Below are 10,188 nucleotides of genomic sequence, written 5' to 3'. Positions count from 1 at the left end.
TTTGGGAGGCCGAGGCAGGCGAATCACTTGAGGCCAAGAGTTCAAGACCAGCCTGGTCAACAGGGTGAAACCCCGCCTCTACCAAAAATACAAAAATTAGCCAGCCGTGGTGGCACGTGCCTGTAATCCCAGCTACTCAGGAGACTGAGGCAGGAGAATTGCTTGATCCCGGGAGGCTGAGATTGCAGTGAGCTGAGATCGTGCCACTGCACTCCAGCCTGGGCAACAGAGTGAGACACTGTCTCAAAAAAAAAGCCAACCAGCAGTCCTCAGGGCGCTGGGGCTGCTGCTCTGCCTATGGAGTAGCCATTCTTTTATTTCTTTACTTTCTTAACAAACTTCTTTCACTTTAATCTGTGGACTCGCTCTGCATTCTTTCTTGTGCAAGATCCAAGAACCCTGTCTTAGAGTCTGGATTGGGACTCCTTTCTGCTAACACTTTCCTTGTTATTCTGTAAGCAGGGATCCTAGCAAGTCCCCATCCATGCACTGCAAATAGTCGAAGAATACTCCACCTCCCAGGAAGCCATTTGCAGACTAGCATGTGCACAGGGGCTGAAATGTCCTCTGGGAAGATATCCTGACTGCTGTTCAGTGGGACTCATGCACAGACATGCCTGATAGATTTGAGGACCACTGGTGGGAAAGGGTTTACAGGGGCTGGGGAGGATATTGACCCTAGGGAGCTGTGACCCAGGCTGAACCACCGGCCCTGAGGGCTGCAGGGGAGAACTGTTTTGGGTTTACTGTTTTAACTACCAGAGGATCTTTTCTTTTTCTTTCTGTTTTTTTTGTGGTTTTTTTTGTTTTTTTTTTGAGACAGAGTCTGGCTCTATCGCCCAGGCTGGAATGCAGTGGTGCCATCTCGGCTCACTGCAAGCTCCACCTCCCAGGTTCATGCCATTCTCCTGCCTCAACTTCCCAAGTAGCTGGGACTACAGGCATCCGCCACCACACCTGGCTAATTTTTTGTATTTTTAGTAGAGACGGGGTTTCACCGTGTTAGCCAGGATGGTCTCGATCTCCTGACCTCGGGATCCACCCACCTCGGCCTCCCAAAGTGCTGGGATTACAGAAGAGAGCCCCCATGCCTGGCCTTTTTTTCTTTTCTTTTGCCTTTTCTTTTCTTTTCTTTTCTTTGAGACAAGGTCTCACTCTGTCACCCAGGCTGGAGTGCTGACACAGTCACAGCTCACTGCAGCCTCAACCTCCTGGGCTCAAGCAGTCCTCCCACCTCAGCTCCCCCAAGTAGCTGGGACTACAGGCATTCTCCACCACGCCTGGTTAATTCTTGTATTTTTTGTAGAGATGGGGTCTCACCATGTTGCCTAGGCTGGTCTTGAACTTCTGACTTCAAGTGATCCACCCTCTTCCCCCTCCCAAAGTGCTGGGATTACAAGTGTGAGCCACCGCACCCAGTCCAGAGGATCTTTTCTTGAGCCTGCCATTCTAAAAACGTTTCAAAACTGAAAGAACTGTTTCACTAAATTGTGACTCTCTGGGGCCCTACCGGGCTGTGGAGTTCACTAATTGAGTATAATTGAGGGAGAGAATATTTTCTATCCTCATTCCCCTTGTCAAAGCAACTGCTGTAAGTCCTGAATCTGGCTTACTACACTAAATACACTGCTCAGCGAGTAATAGGAACATGATAGATATTTGCTATATGAATAAATGAGTCAAGCTGTCCTGCATCATGAAGTTCAAGTTCACTATTATTTATTGGTGAATCTCCACTGCAGTTCCCCAGATGACCAGCCTGAGTCGATCAATAGGTGCTGAGCCTGAACTTAGAGTGGGGCCCTGGCAGAGCTGTGAGGACCAGCAGCTGGTGGTGGTGATGAGGGGCATGCCATAACTAAGCAACATCAGGATTATATACAAACCCTCTTCTGGGAAGGGAATTTCCTCATGAGTACAAGAATCATTGCAAATCAGGTAGCAATACTGACGTGACCACAGTTGCATCAGTTGCATTCTTAGGGTATTGAAATCTGAGACCTTAGGCTTCTATTTCACTGAATTCTTATAATACCACTGCAATTGAGGTATACATTTCCCCATTTTATGGATGAATAAACTACTGTTACAATAATGCTGTTGAACAAGCAACCACAAAATCTCAGAGACACAAACATTTGTCTTTCACTCGGGCACCTGTAGGTTGGCTGTGATTTAGCTCATCTAAGCTGGACTCAGCTGGGCTGGGTTCCAGGCTCTGCGGTAGGTCTAGTGTATACAGCACCCTTGATGTAAGTAATTCCAACTTAGAAAAATACTTTAACTTACATTTCAAAAGGCATCAAGCCAGCTGGGCTCATATGTTGTCCTAATCAACAGAGATAACACCCAACAAGTTAAGGGCATAACCCTTTACTATCAGTCCTCAGCAGAGGACTCCAGGGCCATAAAATGAGCAGAACGTCACCAGCTGCAAATGGACTTCTTGACAGACTCTGTCTTGCTTTCACTCATTGTCAGCACCTGGCATCTGCTGCTGAAGGCTCTTCCCACATTAAGGACTGTTCTTGCAAGACATTGATGACTGTTGGGCTCAGGCCAGGGCACTCTCCTTGTCCACATAACTCTCCTTGGACTGGTTCATTAACCCCTTCTCCTGTTCCTTTTTCTCTTCATGTTAAATGTTACTCTGTTTTGAGCACTCAGAAATAATACCACACATCTACAACCATGTGATCTTTGACAAATCTGACAAAAACAAGAAATGGGGAAAGGATTCCCTATTTAATAAATGGTGCTGGGAAAACTGGCTAGCCACATGTAGAAAGCTGAAACTGGATCCCTTCCTTACACCTTATACAAAAATTAATTCAAGATGGATTAAAGACTTAAATGTCAGACCTAAAACCATAAAAACCCTAGAAGAAAACCTAGGCAATGCCATTCAGGACATAGGCATGGGCAAGGACTTCATGTCTAAAACACCAAATGCAATGGCAACAAAAGCCAAAATTGACAAATGGGATCTAATTAAACTAAAGAGCTTCTGCATAGCCAAAGAAACTACCGTCAGAGTGAACAGGCAATCTACAGAATGGGAGAAAATTTTTGCAATCTACTCATCTGACAAAGGGCTAATATCCAGAACCTACAAAGAACTCAAACACATTTACAAGAAAAAAACAAACAACCCCATCAAAAAGTGGGCAAAGGATATGAACAGACACTTCTCAAAAGAAGATATTTATGCAGCCAACAGACACATAAAAAAATGCTCATCATCGCTGACCATCAGAGAAATGCAAATCAAAACCACAATGAGATACCATCTCTCACCAGTTAGAATGGCAATCATTAAAAAGTCAGGAAACAACAGGTGCTGGAGAGGATGTGGAGAAATAGGAACACTTTTACACTGTTGGTGGGACTGTAAACTAGTTCAACCATTGTGGAAGACAGTGTGGCGATTCCTCAAGGATCTAGAACTAGAAATACCATTTGACCCAGCCATCCCATTACTAGGTATATACCCAAAGGATTAAAAATCATGCTGCTATAAAGACACATGCTTTATATGTGTATTTTTTGTATGTTTGTATTGTATGTTTATTGTATATTGTATGTTTATTGTGGCACTATTCACAATAGCAAAGACTTGGAACCAACCCAAATGTCCATCAATGATAGACTGGATTAAGAAAATGTGGCACATATACACCATGGAATACTATGCAGCCATAAAAAAGGATGAGATCATGTCCTTTGTAGGAACATGGATGCAGCTGGAAACCATCATTCTCAGCAAACTATCACAAGGACAAAAAACCAAACACCGCATGTTCTCACTCATAGGTGGGAATTGAACAATGAGAACACTTGGACACAAGAAGGGGAACATCACACACCGGGGCCTGTCGTGGGGTGGGGGAGGGGGAGGGATAGCATTGGGAGATATACCTAATGTAAATGACGAGTTAATGGGTGCAGCACACCAACATGGCATATGTATACATATGTAACAAATCTGCACCTTGTGCACATGTACCCTAGAACTTAAAGTATGATTTAAAAAAAAGAAAAAAAAGTTACTCTGTTTTGTGTGAAATATTAATCTAGAACATTTATGTATTGATTAGGCATACAATTATTATTTATGGTTTGCAATATTGACTGACTATGGAGTAACTTGAGCCTGCGTGCCTATGACTCTGACTACCGAGTAAACAGGTAATACTCAAGAGAATTGTTGGCCAGGCATGGTGGCTCATGTCTGTAATCCTAGCATTTTGGGATGCTGAGGCAGGAGGATTGCTTGTGTCCAGGAGTTGGAGACCAGCCTGGGCAACATAGCAAGACCCTATTTATATATATAAAAAAAAATGCCTCCTTTGGAACTCCATATATCTTGTGGCTCTTATAATCGAAATGGCATCAGTCTTACCTTGTGGAAAGACACAGACTTGTGTGAACCTGGTTATGTCTGACTTTGCATAGCTCACAACATCTACACTTGCTCTATGTATTTTTATTCTTCTGGGATCAGTGGGCAAGTGAGGCATGTTCATCTTAAATGGGATCAGAGTATGCCACACCAAAAAATGCACCTTGGCATAAGGATGATTAAGAGTCAGTAGTTGCAAAAGAATTCTTACTCTCCCCTTTTCTGCCTAAAAGTAGGATATAAATTTATCATGTAAAGTTAACCTCCTCTTTTGTACCAAGAGGAGAGAGATTCTTATCATCAGGGATAGCACCTAAATGAGTCTGCATAAACAAACTTTGCTAAAATAACTCGTCTTCTATTACCTTCCCCATATATTTCCTAGTCACTTTTTTCCCCATGATTCATCACTTCTCAAAGCCCAAAGCCCCTTTCCTTTGTTAAAATGGTATATAAAACCCTGAGTCTAACTGCTTCAGTTTTACATATTTTCTGTAAACTCATGTGCATACAAACATTAATAAAAATTGTATGCCTTTTCTCCCATTCCCCTGTATTTTGTTACTTTAATTCGCAGACCCCCAGGAACAAAACATAACAGGGTAGTGTAAAAGTTTGTCCTCTCCAGCAATCTCATGGCAAAAAGGCTTGAAAGCACAACCGTGCAAACACATTTGAAGATGTCCATCGCGTCACTTCCACTGAGGTCCAACGGGCGAAAGCAAGTCACATGGGTAAGTCAAAGTCAAGGGGCAGAGAAGTGTAGGCTTCCCATGGAAGTGGGAGGTGGGTTGTTTTCAACCTCCATTTGTCCACACCAAAGCTGGAGCTGCCGCCTTTCAGCCTTCACTGAAGCCTTCCTCCTGTAAATTTCCCTGGCTCATTGACTTGACCACTCCATGAAACAGTTATGTACTTTTGTCATCTTGTCCAAGTCTTAGTTCTTTGGTATTTGCTTTGTCTCCCCAATAGAATTTTTGCAATATTAAGTCAAGGTCAATTCTGAGACACCCCCAGCATTCGTACAATGCTGACACAGAGAAAGTACACAGTAAGTCATTGTGGAAGGACTGGTCAGGTGTATTTTTTTCTATCTTTCTACTGAGAAGCCTGTAGTAAGTGCCGCTGTGGGTATCCTGGCAGATTACATGAAAACAAACGCAAAAGAGCTGAGCTTGTACCTGTGGCCCCACATTGCTGGAGGAATTTGACAGCTCTTCATTATTTCAGAGGATTTCTACCAGCAGGTACAGCTGGATTAATCAGCACCATATCCTTGCAGACTTAATTAGCAGCTCCTTATCAGAACTCAGCTTCTTAATACCAGGCATTTAAAAAAAAAAAAAAAAAGTTCCAAGCTTATATCTTTATGTTCAGTTACTTCTCATGCAAATCTGAGACCAAAATCTCACCTTCTAAAGAGAGTCAAGAGATGAGAGTCAAAGTGATTCAAAAATGTCCTTTTCCTGGTCAAATGAAGATTATACTAATGCTGATTAATATGGAACCTCCAATATGGAATAATTCTATTCATTATCTCAGAAGTATTCTTTTTTGCTGGTTTCTTCTGGGCATTCTACCACTCTAGTCTAGCCCCAGCTGCAGAATTAGGGGCACACTGACCCCCAAAAGGCATTTTCCCCTCAACTCCTTACACGTCCCTCTTCTAAATACATCTGTACTTCTTACATCAGGAGTTTCAATTACTTGGGCTCACCACAGACTGATAGAATTAGTTGAAAGCAGATACTTCGAGCACTGTCCATCACAATTGCCTTAGGCATTTACTTTAACTTTCTACAAGTCTAGGAATATTTTGAGGCCCCCTTTACTATCTCTGATGGACTCTACGGCTCAACATTCTTTATAGCCACAGGCTTTCATGGACTTCACGTTATTGTTGAATCAACATTTCTCACTGTCTCCTCTACCAATTAAAATTCCACTTTGCATCCAACCACTGCTTTGCCTTTGAAGCCGCCACCTTGTACTGACACTTTGTAGATGTAGTATAACTATTATTATACGTCTCTATCTACTGATGAGGATCCTACTCTTTTAGTATAAGCAGTACCATTGACTTCCAATCAATTAGTTTTGATACTATCCGAAAGAGAGTAATCAACCTGACACTAGCCCTAGTAACCGACACCTCACTGGCCCTATTACTACTACTAATAGCGTTTTGGCTCCCACACTAAATATTTATATAGAAAAATCCAACTCCTATGAGGATTGGACCCAGTAACTGCCACCTCCCTCCCCTTCTCTATAAAATTCTTCCCAGTAGCCACCAAATTCCTCTTCTTCGACTTAGAGATCGCTCTACTACTACCCCTGCCACGTGCCCTCCAAACAACCAACCTGACACTAATAATCAGCACAGCCCTTCTATTAGTTACCATTTTAATCCCAGGCTTAACTTATGAATGAGCCCAAAAAGGATTAGACTGAGTTGAATTGGTCAATAGTTTAAGTCAAAATAAATGACTTTGACTCATTAGATAATGATAGACCATGTTTACCAAATGCCCTCGATTTACATCAATATTATATTAGCATATACCATATCACTGCTAGGAGTATTTTCTATCAATCCCACCTAATATCACCCCTATTATGCCTAGAAGGCATAATACTATCAGTATTTATTATAAACACTCTCATAACTTTATACATTTCGCTCTAGCATCCATAATAGCCATTATCCTCCTAGTATTTGCTGTCTGCAAAGCTGCAGTGGGCCTTGCCTTACTAGTTTCAATCTCATATTGAAATCTCATTGAATCTCATAATGAAACATATGGCCTAGATTACGTACAAAATCTAAGTTTACTTCAATGCTAAATATTATTATTCCAACAATTACACTGTTACCAATGACATGATTCTCTAAAAATTCTATAATCTGAATTAACATGGTTATCCATAGCCTACTCATCAGCCTCATCAGCCTATTTTTTAACCAGTTCAACAATAACTCATCCAACTTCTCATTCATCTTCTCTTCTGTTCCGCTGACATCACCCCTTCTAATCTTAACAGCCTGACTCCTACCTCTTACAATTCTAGCAAGCCAATATCACCTGTCCAATGAATCACCCCCACGAAAAATGCTGTATATTTCTATATTGATTTCCCTACAGACTTTTTTAATCATAGCATTCACCGCCACAGAACTAATTATATTTTATATCCTCTTTGAAGCCACCCTAACTCCTACCCTAATCATCATCACCCGCTGAGGCAACCACCCAGAACGCCTCAATGCAAGCTCATACTTTTTATTTTACACATTAGTAGGATCCCTTCCTCTACTTGTAACACTCATTTATACTCAAAAGATATCAGGGTCACTAAATATGCTAGTAATAATACCTTTTTTTTTTTTTTTAAGAGACGGCGTATCACTCTTGTTGCCCAGGCTAGAGTGCAATGGTGCAATCTCGACTGACCGCAACCTACGCCTCCCGGGTTCAAGTGATTCTCCTGCCTCAGCCTCCCAAGTAGCCGGGATTACAGGCATGTGCCACTACGCCAGGCTAATTTTGAATTTTTTGTAGAGACAGGGTTTATCCATGTTGGTCAGGCTGGTCTCAAACTCCTGATGTCAGATGATCTGCCCTTCTCGGTCTCCCAAAGTTCTGGGATTACAGGTGTGGGCCACCACGCCTGGCCTAGTAATAATACTTACTACCTAAGAGTTATTAACCTCCTGATCCAATAATCTTATATGACTAGCATGTATCATGACTTTTATAGTAAAAATACCTCTATATGGACTTCACCTGTGACTTCTCCAAGCTCACATGGAAGCCCAATAGTTTTTGCAGTAGTACTCCTAAATCTAGGCGGTTACGGTTTGATACAGCTTACTCTTATCCTCAACCCCCTAACAGAATATATAGCCTATCCGTTCCTCATCTTGTCCCTATGAGGAACAGCTCTATTTGTCTATGACAAACCGATCTAAAATCATGTTGGAGAAACCAACATGTGCCTACTCCTCCATAAGCCACATAGCACTTGTTATTATGGCTATCCTCATCCAGACAACTTAAAGCTTTACAGGTGCAATCACCCTTATAATTGCTCATGCACTCACTTCATTCTTACTATTCTGCCTAGCAAATTCAAACTATGAGTGAGTCCATAGACTAACCATATTACTTACCCAAGGCCTTCAGACAGTGCTCCCACTAGTAGCCTCTTCTAGCAAATCTTACTAACCTTGCCTTACCCCCTGCCATTAATCTAGCAGGAGAACTCTTTGTGACTATGGCTTCATTCCCCACATCAAATGTCACTATTATGCTTATAGGACTTAATATACTAATTACAGCCCTTTACTCCCTGTACATGCTAATCATGACACAAAGAGGGACACTTGCATATTATATTAACAGTATTAAACCTTCCTTTACATGAGAAAATACATTAATACTTATACATCTTGTGCCTATCTTCCTATTATCCTTAAACCCTAAAAATATGTTGGGCTTTGCATGCTGTAGCTATAGTTTAACCAAAACATTAGATTGTGGATCTTAACAATATAAGCCTGCAACTTCTTTCCTATCGAGAAAGCATGCAGGAACTGCTAACTCATGCCCCCATGCCTGATAACATGGTTTTCTCAACTTTTAAAGGATTAGAATCATCTGTTTGTCTTAGGAACTTATCACTTACCATGTACGAGGATCATGCATTCATAAGATTGTTTAACCTTTATCTTAGTTAATCTTCTAGCTATTATAATTATCCCCGTCTTGCAGCTGAGGAAAATGAGGCTTAAAGAGATTATGTGACTTGCCCAGGGTCACAGTGCTTACAAATTGTACAACTGAAAGTAAACCCTGGCAAAAATATCTTTGCTCCTTAGCATTCTATGCTAAATTCCTCCTCTGTTCATTTTATTTTTTTGTATTTTTTTGAGACAGAGTCTCGCTCTGTCGCCCAGACTGGAATGCAGTGGCCCGATCTCAGCTCACTGCAACCTTTGCCTCACGGGTTCAAGTGATTCTCCTGCCTCAGCCTCCAGAGTAGCTGGGACGACAGGCATCCTCCACAATGCTCGGCTAAATTCTGTATTTTTAGTAGAGATGGGGTTTCACAATATTGGCCAGGCTGGTCTTGAACTCCCGACCTTGTGATCCGCCCGCCTTGGCCTCCCAAAGTTCTGGGATTACAGGTGTGAGCCATGGCGCCTGGCCTCATTTTATTTTTAAAGAACTATTTCAAACATCAAAAAGTATAGAAAAAGGCCAGATGCGGTGGCTCACGCCTGTAATCCCAGCACTTTAGGGGGCCAATGCAGGTGGATCACCTAAGATTGGGAGTTTGAGACCAGCCTGGCCAACATGGTGAAACCCCGTCTGTACTAAAAATACAAAAAAAGTTAGCAAGGCCTGGTGGCGCATGCCTGTAATCCCAGCTACTCAGAGGCTGAGGCAGGAGAATTGCTTGAACCTGGGAGGCAGAGGTTGCAGTGAGCCAAGATCGCTCCACTGCACTCCAGCTTGGGCGATAGAGTGAGACTCTGTCTCAAAACAAACAAACAAATAAAAATGCTAGTGTACCCACCAACCAGCTGTTACCTTTTCCTTTTTTTCTTTCAATCAGTTTTTTTTTTTTTTTTTTTTTTTTTTTAGACAGGGTTTTTTTTCTTTTTGCCCAGGCTGGAGTACAGTGGCATGATCTTGGCTCACTGCAACCTCCTCCTCCTGGGTTCAAGCGATTCTCCTGTCTCAGCCTCCTAAGTAGCTGGGATTACAGGTGCATGCCAG

This window comes from Theropithecus gelada, chromosome 5, assembly GCF_003255815.1.
Source record: "Theropithecus gelada isolate Dixy chromosome 5, Tgel_1.0, whole genome shotgun sequence".
Lineage (NCBI taxonomy): Eukaryota > Metazoa > Chordata > Mammalia > Primates > Cercopithecidae > Theropithecus > Theropithecus gelada.
Note: the sequence above shows the minus strand (reverse complement) of the source record.